We start from the raw sequence: 17551 nt of genomic DNA, 5'->3' as shown, positions 1-17551 counted from the left end.
ACTCACTGTGGGTTTGAATTGTGGATTATCTCTTTCAGGGTCAAATTCTACATTTATATTTGTTCCTAAGTCAGTCCTAGATTCTTTTTGTGACTCAGTGTAAAGGTTCCTGGCTAGCCTATAGGTGAGTCGGCTGGGGTAAGACAGAAGACCTTCAAGCGTCCTGTAACCAATATTCACTTTCTCTCATTTGGAGTAAATTCCTAGGAAACTGAAGGGTAATGAATAAGTGAACTTGTAGATTTGCAAATTGACTATGTGAGAAGTAGGATGACATGTCCCTGAAGACTTTGGAAATGAGGAAAATGAGATTGTCCTGAAAAAGTTAAAAATTTAACATAACTGTGTCAAAGCTGGGAAATGTTAAGTTGCTTCAAAGATACACTGTGGTAAACTCTATTCTGAATAAAGATATTAAAGAACTTGTCCAACAATAAGAGGAGTAGTTGACCATGAAGTCTAGGGAAAGAAAGGTCACAGAGATCAGCTTTGGGTGTGTCCTCGCTTCTTTCCCAAGGGATGGAGTCTTCCATAGCTAAATGGCTTTTGAGCTACGTGGTCCCGTTTGCTAAACCATGATTTCTGAGGGAAAGACTACAGCAGGTTGTAGCCAACAATCTTTAAGTATTCCAAACCTAATAAAAAGATCATTTTCAATATCTGTAAATGGAGACATAAGACTTTCTTATCCTGATGCCACTAAACATTGATTTAGCTAACTAAATTATCTTGTTCTAATTCCATGCTCATTGAGAAAGTTCTTTATTTTTATTTAAAAGTCTGCTTTTAGGAATAAAATTGACCCATCATCTGGACAATTCTGATTGCTGAAATGTATTTCTCATTGCAAATTAGCAATAGTATTCTGTTTATGAACTTACTTCTCATATGTCCTTTGGAAAAAAACCAGACTGCATATAGTTCAAAAAGGATGGGTCTTTTTGTTTGGAAAACATATAGAGTTTAAATGGTTATCTGTTTTCTCATATTATTATACTTTAACAAATGTCATTAATTTAGGTAGCTTGCTATATTTTGCTATACAGACAACGTGATAAGCATGCTTTAAGAACACATGCAGTGGTGTCAGTAAGATAAGTTAAAGAAGTTACTTCCCATGTTTCCTTTTTTATTTAGTATAGTTTATTTACAAGATTAAAATTGTTTCAGGTGTTAAAACTTAGTGATTCAATATTTTATAGATTATACTCCATTTAAAGTTTGTGTAAAATAGTGGCTATTTTTCCCTGTGTGGTACAACATATCCTTGCTTATTTATTTATTTCATACTTAGTAATTTATATCTCTTAATCCCATTCCTCTATCTCGTCCCTCCCCTTCATCTCCCCACTGGTACGTGGTAGTTTGTTCTCTGTATCTGTGAATATGTTTCTGCTTTTTTATATATTTTTTCTTTTAGTTTTTTTTTTTAGATTAAGTGATAATGTAGCATATTTTTCTTTGTCTGACTTATTACACTAAGCATAATACTCTCTAGGTCCATCCATGTTACTGCAAATGGAAGAATTTTGTTGCTTTTGGGGCTAATATTCGATTGTATGTAATCCACATCTTTTAGCCAGTCATCTGTTGATGGACACTTGGATTGCTTCCATATCTTAACTATTGTAAATAATGCCGCTATGAATATTGGAATGCATGTATCTTTTCAAATTTATGTTTTCATTTTATTCAGGTGTATACGCAGAAGTGAAATTGCTGTGTGGCATGGTAGTTTTATTGGTTTTGGGGGGAACTTCCTTACAGTTTTGCATTGTGGCTGCATCAATTTACAATATCATCTACCTTGTTTTAGGGCTCCTTTTCCTCCACCTTCTACTGGGGTTCCCTTTGCTCTACAAATGTCAACATTTGTTATTTCTAGACTTTTTGATAAGTGTTAGGTGATATCTCCTCTGGAGAAGGCAATGGCACCCCACTCCAGTCCTCTTGCCTGGAAAATCCCATGGGTGGAGGAGCCTGGTGGGCTGCAGTCCATGGGGTCACTAAGAGTTGGACACGACTGAGCGACTTCACTTTCACTTTTCACTTTCATGCATTGGAGAAGGAAATGGCAACCCACTCCAGTGTTCTTGCCTGGAGAATCCCAGGGACGGGGAGCCTGGTGGGCTGCCATCTGTGGGGTTGCACAGAGTTGGACACAACTGAAGCGACTTAGCAGCAGCAGCAGCAGCAGCAGGTGATATCTCCTAGTTTTAATTTGCATTTCTCTGATAATTAGTGATGTTGAACATTTTTTCATATGCCTGTTTACCACCATGTTTAATTTCAAGGAGAATGCTCCTGTCATAGTCGCATGAGGACTCTGGCACATGTGAAGCTATATTGTATTGGGGTTTATTTCACACTGTGTATCTGTATATCTACAACTATACATATGTGCATGCGTGTGAGGTGTGTGTGTGTGTGTGAGATATTACACTGGAACTTGTGTAACAGTCTCATGACTGATTCAGTAGAGAAATTGTCTTAGACGGATTTGCTTTCTGACCCTAAAAAAATTAAGTATTAGAGACTGCAAGTCTAGGGAACAGGACCTTGATTAAGGAAAATTCTCAAAGACCGTACATAACTCTGAGGCTTTCTGTGAGAACCTTCCCAGGTGACATTCTGAAATCATTATATACTTAAAATGGATACTATCCTTTCAATTATTTATTTAAATAGCTGACAAAATATTTGTAAAACTGCTTAATGCTCCTCACTGTAATTTATCTACCAATACTCTGGTTACAACACAGCTTTCTGTCTTTCTGTTTAATCCAGAGCTTAAGAATTGATCAAGTAACTCCCTCATCACTTATTGTGATTCCTGGCTATACTTCTCACTCACATAGTCTTTGAAATCTGCCTGGTGCACAAGGACTGTGGTTGAATTTACTGCAGCCACTTTTCTGAAGACTACTATCCCCCTGCAATTCACCTAGTAACAGCAGGGGCAACCATTTTCATATAATGTGCTTCTATTCACCTTGCCACAAATGATTAGTCCAAAGTTATACATTTTATAATGTATAAAATATAAGCTAGGCATTAGGAGTGTTTGGACTTATACCTAATACACTGTAGCATCACTCTAATTATTATTTTATAAACACCTAAAAAAGTTTTGTATTTCAAATGACTTAGGAAGCAGAGAGAGTAGGTCTATACTGAGTTCTTGAAAAAACACATGAGTGAAAAGAGATGTAGTTAATGACAGACTAGGAGAGAAGTCTTTCCAAATTATATATGATGCTTTAGTCCTTGGTTTAAGGATATTTATTCTGGTAGCTCAGCTGCATGCCTCTTCTTGAGTTCCTTTACCTTTGTACTAAATCTTTGCCTTTTTTCCTTGAACCTAGTTAAAAACATTCCCTTTAGGACTGTACAAAGAATCACATACTCCATTCTTTCCTCTTCCTATGAGTTTGTCTTTAATTCAAAACTCTGAGGCAAAATTTTGTTCTAACCCATAACCAAAGTGTCAAATTGAAGGTAGTGTATCAAATGGGAAATTCCTTGTGCTATTTGTGAAGCTATTTATTTTATAAAATGAAAGCTTGATCACTTTCATTGAGAATTAATTTCTGTGTAAAATATTTCAATGTAATTTATTTTCATGGATTTTATAAAGTCAAAACTTCACTACTGGTAAATAGCTTGGAACATTTCACGTTTATCTGTTTCTATATATGTGTGCACATTTACACACATACATGTGCATTCACACGCATGCATTTTCTTCTCCTAAGTGAGGCTTTCAACCAATTTTGTGTAAATTTTGATGCTCATGGCAAAAACTGAATTGTTTCTCCACTTAAGAAGTTCCTCTTACCTTTTAGATTTTCCCCATAGAGTTTCACAGAATAAAAATGATTCTTTTATAGAATAAAAAAGTCTCTTTTCCTTTCATTTTTATCTGTACTATAAACGTCTATTTAGTTCCCATGGAAATGCAAACTCAAGTTTAAAATATCTTTGTGCATGTGTTTGTATATGTGTATAAGGAAAAGCATGCTCTGAGTAAAACCCCCAGTCATGCAACCTAAATAGTCTGACAATGAGATCAAATGAATTTGGCAGGAAGACCCTTTCATCCCCTTTGGAGCGAGCTCTAGCGACTAGAGATGGTGAAGCAGAATAAGAGAAGGTTCTCCAGAAAATGCGGTTTATTTGAATGCATTTTCTTTACTTTTCATTCTGTGAAAAATTATATGAGGTTTTCTTCAGTAAAAACTTCAAAAATGAAGACATAAGGTAGAACACGGCAGAGACAAGCTGATGCCTAGACAGACTCAGGCCAAGCTGTTGACTCTGCCAGGACACCAGGCCGTTTACCTGTGGATGGTGTGATTGTCTGCGATCTTTAAAAGCCCCAGGATTCCATGATGATAGGATCCCATTTTGAGTCCCTACCAGAACTCTAATAGCTAAAGAGTCTTCCCAGATGAAGCTCCATCCGTGATTTCTTTGCCTTCTTTCAGGGATGGGTAGCACAGGTAATTTTGGACATTAAGCTCCAGCCAGGTTCAGAGAGCAGTTCATGTCATCACATAAAGAATGCTCTTTGTTTACAGGAGAGTCATCAATACAGATGAGGATGCAGCTTACTATCATGCTTTTGGCCCTATGTTTCTCATATTCATTAAAATTCATAGGCGTTAAGTTAGTAAAAAGTTACAAGCAAGGAAACATGCCAAGACTAATGTACTTGTTCTTGATACCTTCATTTTTTATGTGGGAGAACAAACATATATTGCTGCCTTGAGACTTTTAAACTAGCTGATTACTATAGGAATTATTTTTATTTAAACCATATTTTATAGAGTGATAAAAATCTTCAAGATGGTAGGTCGTATAATCCAAATAACATTTCTAAAATAAAGATATTTATCGACTTTCTTAGTTAATATCATGTGCTTTGCCTTTCCTACTTCCAGCAGCAGGGGTTTTAGCAGGTTAGAAGGCAATCTATTCCACGGATGGCTAACTTTAACAGAGAGTTTCTTGCTTAGAGTGAGATATTCTTGTTTTCTGAATAATTGGGTATGCATTACTTTTACTTAACTATTATCACACATTTTTACAACACCATTAATAAACCTACACATCCTAGGTGTTTAAAATCATGTAGACATCATATTCGGAGAAGGCAATGGCACCCCACTCCAGTACTTTTGCCTGGAAAATCCCATGGGTGGAGGAGCCTGGTGGGCTCCAGTCCATGGGATCGCTAAGAGTCGGACACGACTGAGCGACTTCACTTTCACTTTTCACTTGCGTGCATTGGAGAAGGAAATGGCAACCCACTCCAGTGTTCTTGCCTGGAGAATCCCAGGGACAGAGGAGCCTAGTGGGCTGCCGTGTATGGGGTCGCACAGAGTCAGACACGACTGAAGCGACTTAGCAGCAGCAGCAGCAGACATCATATTTTCAAACAGAGAAATGAAGAAAAATCAGCTTTCTGCTTTTGGTTAAGATTTTTGTAAGTTTATACTTTGAGCACCATGCAATGTAACAGAGAGCAATAATAGGTAAAAATTGATTAGATAAATTTCAGAAGATTTTGCCTTTCTCAAAGGTAAGCATCCCAGGGAGCAATGTGGCAAATGGTGCTGAAACCAGGAACTTACTGGTTCCTGTATCTCTCTAGGCAGATGGAAACAAACAAGAAAGAAAGATAAGATGAACTGTGTTCCTGTGCAAGGGAGTAACAGGAATCAATCTCACTGGATAAAATTTGAGACTAGTACAGGCTCTCCCTTCACCCATTGTGCCTTAACATATGTAAGGGCAACTAAGAAAATTTTCAATAACTTTATTTTTAAGACCAATCAAAATATAAGTCTTCTATGCCTTTTCATATGCCTTTACTAACTGTGGAACTTCTCACTCCCTTTTCATGTTCTGGTGTATTTTGCCCAAATGTCTAGCACAGCACCTACAATAGGATTGCATTTCCTGGCCAAAAAGTTTTGCAGCCTTGGCAAGGTTGTAAGAACTCCTTAGTAGCTACCATGTCTTGCTCAGCTTTAGATTAGTTGGTACCCTAGTTTCTGATACAGAAGAAATGCTCAATTTATATGCTACATGAAAGAAAGAAAGAAGAGGGACCTTTCTCTTATGGTAAGACATTCATTCCTTTCTGTTGTTCACTCACTCAGTTGTGTCCAACTCTTTGTGACCCCATGGACTGTAGCACACCAAGCTTCCCTGTCCTTCACTGTCTCCCAGAGCTTGCTCAAACTCATGTCCATTGAGTCGGTGATGCCATCCAATCATCTCATCCTCTGTCGCCTGCTTCTCCTCCTGCCTTCAATCTTTCCCGGCATCAGGGTCTTTTCCAGTGAGTCAGCTCTTCGCATCAGGTGGCCGAAGTATTGGAGCTTCAGCTTCAGCATCAGTCCTTCCAATGAATATTCAGGACTGATTTCCTCTAGGATGGACTGAGCAGCAACTTTCTATGAGATAGTTAATTTGCCTTGGTTGGCTCGAACTCTGCAATTCTTCCTGGCCCTCTGTTGTTGAAGTCTTGTCTCTCAGAACCTAAAACATAAAGAGTATGAAGTGTGAATCAAATTCAGTAAGTAGATCAATCCTAGAAGCAAGGAGATAGGCTTCATTACAGCTTGTTTGGTGACTCTGCTTTATTGTTCACTGGGGCAAAAAGGGAAAGCATGAGCCAACACTTGGTATGTAACCATGACCACTGAAGCAGTTTGAATTGCTTTCTGTGAGTACACTGATCTCATTTTCAGTAAATGTTAAGCAGGTTTCTGTGCTAAAAATATATTGAGCTGAAACAGTGGATTAAGAAAGATGCTGTTCTAAATCCCATCTTGTAATTTTCATTTAATGGGTCTAAATTCCTTGAAGTCTCAGACTTTAAAATTGACTTGCAAAGATCTTAAGTTATGGCTCTGAATCCCTTTGGAGGAGGTGCTTATGAATATTAACCATACCTTAGGATGCACTGTGTTGGTACAGGATTTGTATGAGCACAGAATTAGTGAGAGGTGAGTGATGAGGAATGGGCTCACTGTGTAGTTTAAATTTTCGAAAGAACAGACTCTGTATGGTATTGTAAAATGGAGCTTCATTTCTGATTTTGAAATGTTACAGTGCTTGCTTATTGTCACAGCATGATCTTCAGCACAGTGGGTAGTGCTTTTTTAAAGTAATGCAAATGCATGAATGTCAGAAATACCTTCAGATATCGGGGACTGCATCTTTAAGGAGTGCATTTGGCATTAAACAGCCTTTTCCAGCTAATGAATTTCTCAAGTTACAAGAATAATGGCCTTTTTAATCTTAGCAAGAGTAATTAAACAGACATTTGTTATTAATGATGTTGTTAATGGCAGAAGATATTGAATTCTCACTTTAGAGATTATACTGCTTGAGAGTGATTATTTTGAATTTCAGACATAGGAGTGTATGATGGTTTTGAAAGTGCAACATCACTTTAAGAGCATTGTAAAGTACAAGTTATTTAAAAGAGAAAAAGTACTGGCTTTACTATTGTTAATACCAAGAAAACTGAGTATTTCCAAATTGAGGCAGAACTCTTACACATAAAGAACATTTGATTGATCAGTTCTGCTTACCTGTTGAAATGGTGTTTTTCTTCTGATGACACACATAGGTGGCAGCCCACAGCTCGCGGAAGACTGACTGACTCAAAATCTTATTCAGAATAGAAAGGCAGATTGTATTGGTTGGCGGCTCAACGTCCACTTCCCTTTTCTAGCAATTTCCTCCAAATGTGTTCTGAAATCCACCCTATCTCTTTCAGAAGGACATCCTAATAAATAGTTTCATTCGTTCATTCAACAAATACTTCAGTTCAGTTCAGTTCAGTCACTCAGTCGTGTCTGACCCTTTGCGACACCATGAATTGCAGCATGCCAGGCCTCCCTGTCCATCACCAACTCCCGGAGTTCACTCAGACTCACGTCCATCGAGTCAGTGATGCCATCCAGCCATCTCGTCCCCCATCGTCCCTGTCTCCTCCTGCCCCCAATCCCTCCCAGCATCAGAGTCTTTTCCAATGAGTCAACTCTTCGCATGAGGTGGCCAAAGTACTGGAGTTTCAGCTTCAGCATCATTCCTTCCAAAGAAATCCCAGGGCTGATCTCCTTCAGAATGGACTGGTTGGATCTCCTTGCAGTCCAAGGGACTCTCAAGAGTCTTCTCCAACACCACAGTTCAAAAGCATCAATTCTTCGGCGCTCAGCTTTCTTCACAGTCCAACTGTCACATCCATACATGACCACAGGAAAAACCATAGCCTTGAGTAGATGGACCTTCGTTGGCAAAGTAATGTCAACAAGTACTTACTGAGGGCCAATTATGGCCAGGTACTGTTTTATGCCCTGGAACTATATCTATGAAAACAGAGTAGTCAAAACAAACAAAAAGTCACAAATAAACGAAGGCAGTATTAAAAAAGACAAGTTCCTACCTGCTATGATTAGGGTTAATGAAGTAACCAGTATAGTCAGGCCACACCATTCCCTGTGGATTCTCATGGTCCGGTGCCAGCGGCCGGCACGTGAGCCAAATGACCCCGATCACACCAGAAATCAAGGCTTTTCTCTTTGCTTGAGGGAAAGAAAAGTTTCTTTCTCTCTTCTAGTAGACATAGACAGATCAGCAGCCAGGCCCCATTGCCTCTGGCGGTGATTTTGTGACTGGAAGGGAATCCAGGTTTAGGATGAATCAGAAACTAAGCACCACCATGGGTGTTCCCACTGCTCACCCTAAAAGTATCTGCAGTCAGTTGCCTGTGTGCTTTGTCATTTCTTACTCCTGTGACCCCATGGACCGTAGCTCACCAGGTTCCTCTGTCCATGGGCTTTTCCAAGCAAGAATATTGGAGTGCGTTGCCGTTTACCACTCCAGGGGATCTCCCAACCCAGGGATCAAACCCGCATCTCTTGGGTCTCCTGCAAAAGGAGGTAGATTCTTTACCAGTAGTGCCACCTGGGTAGGAGTGTAGCTTTCCCGTTGGGAAATCCATCCCTGGTCTTCCACAGGACAGACTGCTTAGAGCAGATCCTCTAGATTTTTGACTGTCATTTATCCAAATTTCAAATGTAAAATTTAGAATCAAGATACTCAGCAAGTGGAATAAGACTAGTTGAATCCTTGGACTGTGAGATAAAAGCTATTTGAGTGAAAGATACCAAGTTGAACCTTTGGAATCACCTCCTCTCCCCATCACAATAGTTAGTCAAAAACAGTGTCAAATTTTGAGAGTGATGGCAGACATAGAATCACCCTTAAGGATCCTAAGAACGCAAGGGTAGTGGTGTCCATCACACCTCTATTTAATCCATAAGTCTCTTTGCTTACAGAAATCAAATAGACTTCTGAGAACTACTGTAAAGGGTACATGCTCAACCAAGTCATAGCCCTGACTCAGCTCCTCTGCTAGATGTGCTAGTATATTTCTTTAAGTAATTAATTCTCACATGTATGACATGAGGCTTGAAGTAGCAAATTCATTCTTTTCTACTGTAATCAGACAAGAAAGGGCACATAGGGTGATAATACACATTCATAGTTTTCTTCCAGGTATGTTAACTGTCCGACTCCCTGTCATCAATCAGAAGATATCTGGATTATCTAGACATCTTATGCAGCATCAGATTAATTATTACACTGAAGGTATCATGCTGATGAGGAAGAATCAGAGAGGGATGTTTAGCATGTGTGAGGTCTTGGTAAGACACATGTGCTCCAGAGGGTGAGAGATAAACCCACTGAAAATTCAGAGACCTGATACTTCTGTAGTTTTTAGAGACTCAGTGGTCCAGGACACGCTGGGATATTTTCTATAAAATTAAAGAAAAATTGATACTTGTATCCTCTATCACAAAGAAGGCATAATATTTATTAAGCGTATTTGTGTTCTGAAGGTAGTTCCTTTTCATACTTAGAAGTACTGTCCTAGCTGATTTGCTAGATGATACAGAAGTCTGTTATCTTTGTATGAGGTCTAGAGTAATAATGGGTTTTGCAGCAATTCAGGCTACACTGTAAGTAAAATTGCACTTCAGGTATGTTGTCTGGCAAAACGTATGATGCTGGAGGTGTGTGGTAGGAAAAGATGCAGTGTGTGGCTTATGGCAAGAAGAGAGTCATATCAAAGACACTGTAGTTCCAGAGCAAGGGCATGACATTTGGGGCGGGGAAACAGCTGGATCCTGGTAGAGACCCATATGCGCTGGGTTCTATTTAATGTCCCAGACCATTATTTGGTAGAACCCAGCAGCAGTCCATCATAAAAAATGGCAGACTTGCATTGAGTCTGAACATACCAGAAGGCATAAGAAAACTGCGTGAATACATAGCTTAGACCTCTCTCCCCTCTCTGTCAACCACTGTTTACACCAGAACCCTGCTTCCCCTCCCATCTATGACCATATATGGATATCCTTTATGACAGCTGAAAAAGAAGAAAGCTCAAGCTTGGTGTATGGGTGACCAAATAATAATTGGAGTTCTTGCCAAATAATCAAATGCATTGGTTCTTTATGTGCAAACCAAAAATTAGTGTGGTTTCTTTACAAGCTATACTTAGACAGTGCTGAGAGACACTTTTCCCATTGTCACCAGTTTCTGGTTGTATACTTGGTTACTTACTATCTGAAAGAAGTGCCCCAGGTGAGACTATATAGAGTCATGAGTAATTGAAATGACTGGATGAGCCCAAGAGGCCTGGAAGTTTAGAGACAGGAATGAATGAGATAGAATATGTGGAAGGAGGCGACAAAGGAGTGGGCACAAGGCGTGATCTTTGCATGGTTTGTGAAGACTCACCAGGAGACATCACTGTGGGAGAATCATGCTAGAAAGTAGCCACAAGTGACTCAGTTGGTAGACATTAGTGTGCCCTTGTCGCCAACCACCCCAGAACTGCTGTAATGAGCTCACGACTTGAGAGCACCCAGCTGCAGAGACGAAGGTTTCATGTGCATCCAACAGAGTGACTCACTTTCCAGGGCTAGTCTAGCTATTGCCAAAGCTGAATCTCTGATGTGTCTCTATTCCACAAAAAACTAATCAACTGCTGGTAGCAGATTGACTGTATTCAGTCTCTTCTGTTCTGAAAGGTCTAGTAGTTTATTACAGAACATACCAGAATGTTGTCATTGTTATTCAATTACTAAATCATGTCTGACTTTTTGCAACCCCATGGACTACAGCATGCCAGGCTTCCTTGTCCTTCGTTATCTCCTGGAGTTTGCTCAAACTCATGTCCATTGAGTCAGTGATGCCATCTAATTATCTCATCCTCTGTTACCCTCTTCTCCTCCTGCCCTCAATCTTTCCCAGCATCAGTCTTTTCCAATGAGTCAGCTCTCTGCATCAGGTGGCCAAAGTTTTGGAGCTCCAGCATCAGTCCCTCCAATAAATATTCAGGGTTGATTTCCTTTAGGATTGACTCCTTGCTGTACAAGGGACTCTCAAGAGTCTTCTACAGCATCCCAATTCAAAAGCATATGAGTTCATCTTTATTGACCTCCAAGTCACCCCTCTCCAGAGACTGTCAGGGTGCCTTATCCACAGGCATGGAATCCTATATGCATCCCACCAATGAACCCACTTCACAGTTAATGAGATACAGGAGCAAGAAGACCATGACCATGGAATCTGTGGGTTGCATCAGACACTACAACATTCAAAAGCTACCAGGTGGATATGGTGTGCAAACGGCTGGGGGAGTAGAGAGGTGAATCACCTGCTCAGAGGCAATACTCTGGAAGAAAGTGGTGCGATGTATAGGTGGATCAGAGACTTGTATATGGCATTGTATTTGATAGATTCATGCATCTGAAACTTGAGTCAGTATCAAGGTTGGAAGCAAGAATTCAACCGACATTGTTCACAATGATTTACTGTGGGATGTTGTTCTTGTCCTTACAACTTTGTGCTCTCTAAGGTAGAAATCTTGGCTGCTAGTTAGAACACTCTTCCTGGGGACAGACTCAAGTGTGGAGAGGAAGGTCACTCAGATTCTCATTTTTCTTTTCCCACTTTTTTTCTGTGTGATTAGACAGCATAACCACAAACTGCCTGGCCAATCATGCAGTCTTATCAGAAGCTATATCTTCTCTTGTGACACCTTGAACGTCTCTTCCATGAGTTAATTTTCTGCATTGGAAATAAAGGGGCCATAGTTAGCCGTAAGGAATAATAGGGTGTGATATTGATTTCATCTTCCTTCTCTGCTTCATATTACATCCCTGGATTATCTCTGTGGACCCAGAGAAGTACCAGTTGGGGAGCTATGGATCCTGTAGTTATGCTTGTGTGTAGAAATGATATAATTCTTGAGCAGAAAACTTGTGACTTACTTTTTACAGCCAAAACGACAGTGCTGGGCACACAGAAGTTATGCTGTATTGACTGAACTAAACCATGTAAGTTGGTGGTGCTGAGAAGCAGTTGTCTTCGGTATTTTAATAAATAACTCTGAGCTGTTGTTTATTCGTTCTCATTAGAAATATGAATTAAACAATGGAGTGACCTGATGTTCTCAATGAAATTTCTTTCAAACCAGAGATTCAATGGGAAATTATTTTTCAGTAGAAAGGAAGCACTTCAGTCAAGCCTGGGGGCAGGTCCCATGGTGACATGTGATAGTGCGTCTTTCCTTTGACTTTTAAATCTTTATATGTCCTGAGGGGAAAAAAATGAGCGAGCTTTAAAAAAACCCCACCAAGCTCTAGAGAATAGAGTTTACAGAGAACTGAATTACATGCCTCTTTGAATCCATATACTCGCGCTTTCCTGCCTCTGTGCCTCCAGCTGACATTTTCCAAGAAGCACTGCTCCGCCTTGAATTTTCTCATCAGGACACTCAGCCATCTTAGTTCCAGGGTCACTTGAATCACATGGTTAACCTGATTCTTTTTTTTTTTTTTTTCCATTTTCCAAAATATCACAAATAGGCCTTTTTTTTAAGAAGGGGGAAAAAAAAATTCTGGCTTCAGTTGTTAATTTCCTCTGTTCTGTCAAGATTAGGCTAGTAGTTCTGAGTAATTCTGGCTCATTTTCTCAAGGGACTAAGCCTGAAATAATCCAGTGTTTATTTTTATACAAATTCTCACAGTACTACAACATTTCAGTGACTTCCTGGGATGTTTCTAGTTTTTCACAGGCCAAGAGGCCATTCTCAGAGGTAGCTCCTTCATGTAAACCTAAAAATGGCACTTTCCCACATTATAGTTTATCAGGAAGTTTAAAGTTCAACAGTCCTCCTCTCTTTTCTTTCTCATCACAGAGGAAGGAAAACATAAGGGGCAGTTCCAGCATCTTAGCTCATTCCAGCATGGTCATTCCATTTCAGTATTTTGGAACCTGGGAAAGAGGCAGGGAGGTTGTAGTATATCTTGGCTGAGAGATGGCTGGACTGGGAAACAGGACTCTCTGTCATTCCCTGTGTTACTCTGTGTGTGACCCTGACCTCTTCCCAGCATTCCTGACCCCACCTCTAACTGGGGGAAAATGATGTTTGTCATGTAACTCACAGCATTCTCCCAAAGTCGTGAGATATTATGCTGAAACAAATGGGAATCGTGTTCGGAAGGCCAACCCTATCTTCTGCACAATTGTGTCTTAATCTGCCTCCCGTATTTGCCCTCCACTACACTTTCTCCTGAACCCTTGCTTTCAGCCCAAGGAGTGGACTCAGCATCTCATCTCTTCTAGTATTAACAACATATAATTCTCTACCTCTGTACCATTCCTTGGGGTTTCCCAGATGGCTCAAGAGATAAAGAATTTACTTGCAGTGAAGGAGACGCAAGTTGGGTTCCTGGGTCAGGAAGATCCTCTGGAGGAGAAATTGCAACCCACTCCAGTATTCTTGCCTGGAAAATCCCATGGACAGCAGAGCCAGGGGGGCTATAGTCCATAAGGTCGCAGAGACAGACATGAATGAGTGACTGAGCATGCCTTGCCTCAGTGTGATGCTCCTTTCTTTGCCTATTTATACTCAATCCAAACCCAGTTCTTAAATTCAGCCTCACTCTTTTCCTTCCTCTCATGACTCTTTTCACATAATATTATGACTCTTTTCACATAATATTTCACTTGCATACACATTTTTTTGCTCCAGAATTTGTAAAATATACTGCAAAAATGTTTTTGTGTCCTTTATCTCTTCTAGTACAAGGTAAGTACTGAGTGAGTGAAAGTTGCTCAGTTGTGTCCAACTCTTTGTGATCCCATGGACTGTATAGTCCATGGAATTCTCCAGGCCAGAATATTGGAGCAGGTAGCCATTCCCTTCTCCAGGGAATCTTCCCAACCCAGGGATCGAATCCAGGTCTCCCACATTGCAGGCAGATTCTTTACCAGCTGAGCCACAAGTGAAGTCAGGGTAAGTACTGGAAGCCCTCAAATAATGTCTGACCAGTCTTTACATCAGCTCCTTAACCTTTCATGTTGGTTTTAGTTCACATACACATTGTTGAAATTGCACACCAAAATGTGATTATGGTATGTGCATTCAGACATACAAAGTGGGCAGTAGAAAAATCTATTTGAAATATTTAGCCTAGAGTGTTAAATTCAATCCTAGAAGGCAAGAATCATTTAGCTGTGTCAGGTTCAGAGCTATATATAAGTTTATTGTTTCATAACAAGTCTGGTCTATTTCAGTGTATTGTTCTCTGTACAAGGTCTCCTTGTAACCATGCATTATAATAGACTGTTGCCAGCATTCTCAAAGTTTCAGAGATGGATTCTTGATTACTTGCTTCCTGCCCCAGGGATTCTTGCTGTTAGGATTGTCATTAAACAAAGGAGCCTCCCTGGCATTGTATTCTGACAAACAATTTGCACCTTTGTAAACTGATTAACGGAATGAGTTTGTTTTGATAATTGATCCTTGACTTCATTTTAAAGGACAGCAAACTTTTAAAAGGACTTCTATGTTTGTTACAAATGCTTTTCCTGAAATTTAAAAATAATTTAGAAATCTATTTTAAAAAGAGAACACCAAGAAACAAATTGAGACCGGAGACCTTTCTTTCAAATTACTATGGATGTGAATTAATTGAGATGACCAACCCAGCTTCAGACTTTATCTTCTTAGCATCATCCCCTCCCACCAACCCAAAGTGAGTGATGGACTCTTTTTGAAGTATAGTTGACTTATAATATTACTAGTTTCAGATGTACAGCACAGTGATTCAGTATTTTTATAATTATATTTTATGTAATGTTATTGCAAAATAACGGCTATATTTCTGTGCCGTGCAATGTATCCTTGTTGTATATCTATTTTACACATAGTAGTTGGGCTGCCGTCTATGGGGTCGTACAGCGTCGGTTACTACTGATGTGACTTAGCAGCAGCAGCAGCAGCAGCAGTTTGTATATCTTGATCCCATACCTCTATTTTTATTCTTTTCCCCTCTCTCCACTGTATCTACTAGAATGTTTTCTGTATCTGTAAGTCTGTTTCTGTTTTCTTATGTACATTCATTTTATTTTTTAGATTGCACATGTGAGTCATAGCAAAGTTTCTTTCTATTTCTGACATTTCACTAACATAATACTCTCTAGGTCCACCCTTGTCGTTGCAAAGGGCAGAATTCCAATCTTTTTACTGACTGAGTAATATTCCATTGTGTGTGTCTATACACACACACACACACCGCATCTGCTTAATTCATTCATCTGTTGATATGCTCTTTGGCACAGAGACAATGACCCATTTGCAGTACAACCCATGGTGAAAATTTTATAATCTAAATTATTATTATTCCTGTGAACTAATCTGTCTAAAGATCAACATAGGAATCTTTGTTAATTAACTGGATTTTAAAAAATGCTTTGTTTTGGCAACTGTTCTTCATTTCATGCTCTAGGTCAATAATTCTGTTAGTCAGTCATGCAGGCTTTGGCAAGTATGAGGGAAAGGTTTCTCCCAGTTTAACAGCCATTCTTGTTTTCTGGTATTTAATTACATTTTGTTTGTTAGATATTTCTAAGTTTTTGTGTTGTTGCTTATTTTTAATAGTTTAGTGGGTGTTCATACAAATATCAGAGTCAAAGAGTTCCAAGTAAAAAGGGAAGCTGAAAGTAAAAGGAAGGGTTAGGGATAGGCATTGATACACTCAGCTTAGGTAGAAATTTGCATAACTGATCATTTTGGTGGTCTAATGAAATCTAGTGTGTCTTTGATATTGGTAAAGACTATTAAAAATATGTTATCAGTAGAGTACACTTTAAAAATGGAAAGGAGATTTTAAAAGCCATTGTGAGTTAATAATGTGACACTAGCCCTTCTATTAAAAAAACAAACAAACAAAAAAGCCTGCTCTTTTCACTTTAAAGTGAGTGTAGGATTGGGGTCCTATACATTATGCAGTTGGGGGGAAATGTGACTAAACATGGTTGTCAGCAGACTTAAAAATGACAAAAACACTGTCCACACAAAAATTTATTTTCACCATTTCTTGAGGTAACAAGAAGTGGAATAAAGTAGATTTTCATTCTGTAGAATGATTCTGACATCTTGAACTCATAAAATTCCCCTGGGAAATGGCCAGAGATGGATACTGATATAAAAAATTCCCATTTTGAACTCTTTATAAGCGTTTTTCTTACTATTCAGTGCCCTTTAGTTATTGCTAGAGAAAACACAGTGAAAGAGTGTAAGTTCTTAACTGGTTAATGAAAAATTGAGATAAACAAAAGAGTTGCTTAAATATAGATTTTCTCCTCACATAATTTGTCTCATTAAAATGCTTTTAATATTCTGTATTCTGATTTTCCTTGAAGGAAATATTGTTCTACAAAATTTCAATGAGACATGCTAAAAATAATGTCTGTGACAGAAATGTTAATTTCCTATCTAAATAATTAAATTTAAAACTATTGCATCTTATATTTCAAAAAAGATCATTAGATCTTTTCCCTTAAGGGAAAACTGATACCCAGGGAGAATAAAAAAACTTTACCCAAAGTCACAGAGCTAACGATCAGTTTTTAGGGTTGGGTTAAACCCAAGTTACTTTTCTCTATCCTAATTCTCTTTCCATTGTGTTAAGCCATCACTGCTTATTTGAAAGTCTGCCTTCATTCATTGTATTGCAATAAGGAAATCTTGATCAAGTCAGCATACAATATGCAATTCAGTAATTTGACTGCCATGTAGGAGTCCAACAAGCTAGATTTAGGTTGTGGGACATTCTGGTTTTCATTTTGTATATTTTCTTTTTTATTCTACATAGGTTAAAATATTGCATATGGACTGGAAAAATATAAGTTTTTGGTTGTTGTTCTAGGGAGGCATTATATCAAATTGTGAAATAGATGTTTTCTTTAGTATCTTCAGTTTTTACTCTTGTTGTCATTTCTTTCACCATCTCCACAATGTCTTTCATCTGAGATCTTCTACCCTATTATTTGTATTTGATTATGGACTAGACTGCAAAAGTAGGAAGTCAAGAAACACCTGGGGTAACAGGCAAATTTGGCCTTGGAATATAGAATGAAGCAGGGCAAAGGCTAATAGAGTTAT

At 38.9% G+C, this 17551-nt stretch overlaps 1 protein-coding gene across 21 annotated transcripts in view; it reads left to right on the top strand.

The window, feature by feature from the left end:
* The window catches only part of LOC147369947 (uncharacterized), a 779924-nt gene that overhangs the window by 198490 nt on the left and 563883 nt on the right, over positions 1-17551 (top strand). The window lies entirely within an intron of this gene.

The sequence above is a fragment of the Bos grunniens genome, chromosome 7 (genome assembly GCF_055505025.1).
Source record: "Bos grunniens cultivar Pamir isolate PY7600 chromosome 7, Bosgru_T2T1.0, whole genome shotgun sequence".
Lineage (NCBI taxonomy): Eukaryota > Metazoa > Chordata > Mammalia > Artiodactyla > Bovidae > Bos > Bos grunniens.
This window is presented reverse-complemented; position numbering and strand designations above follow the sequence as displayed.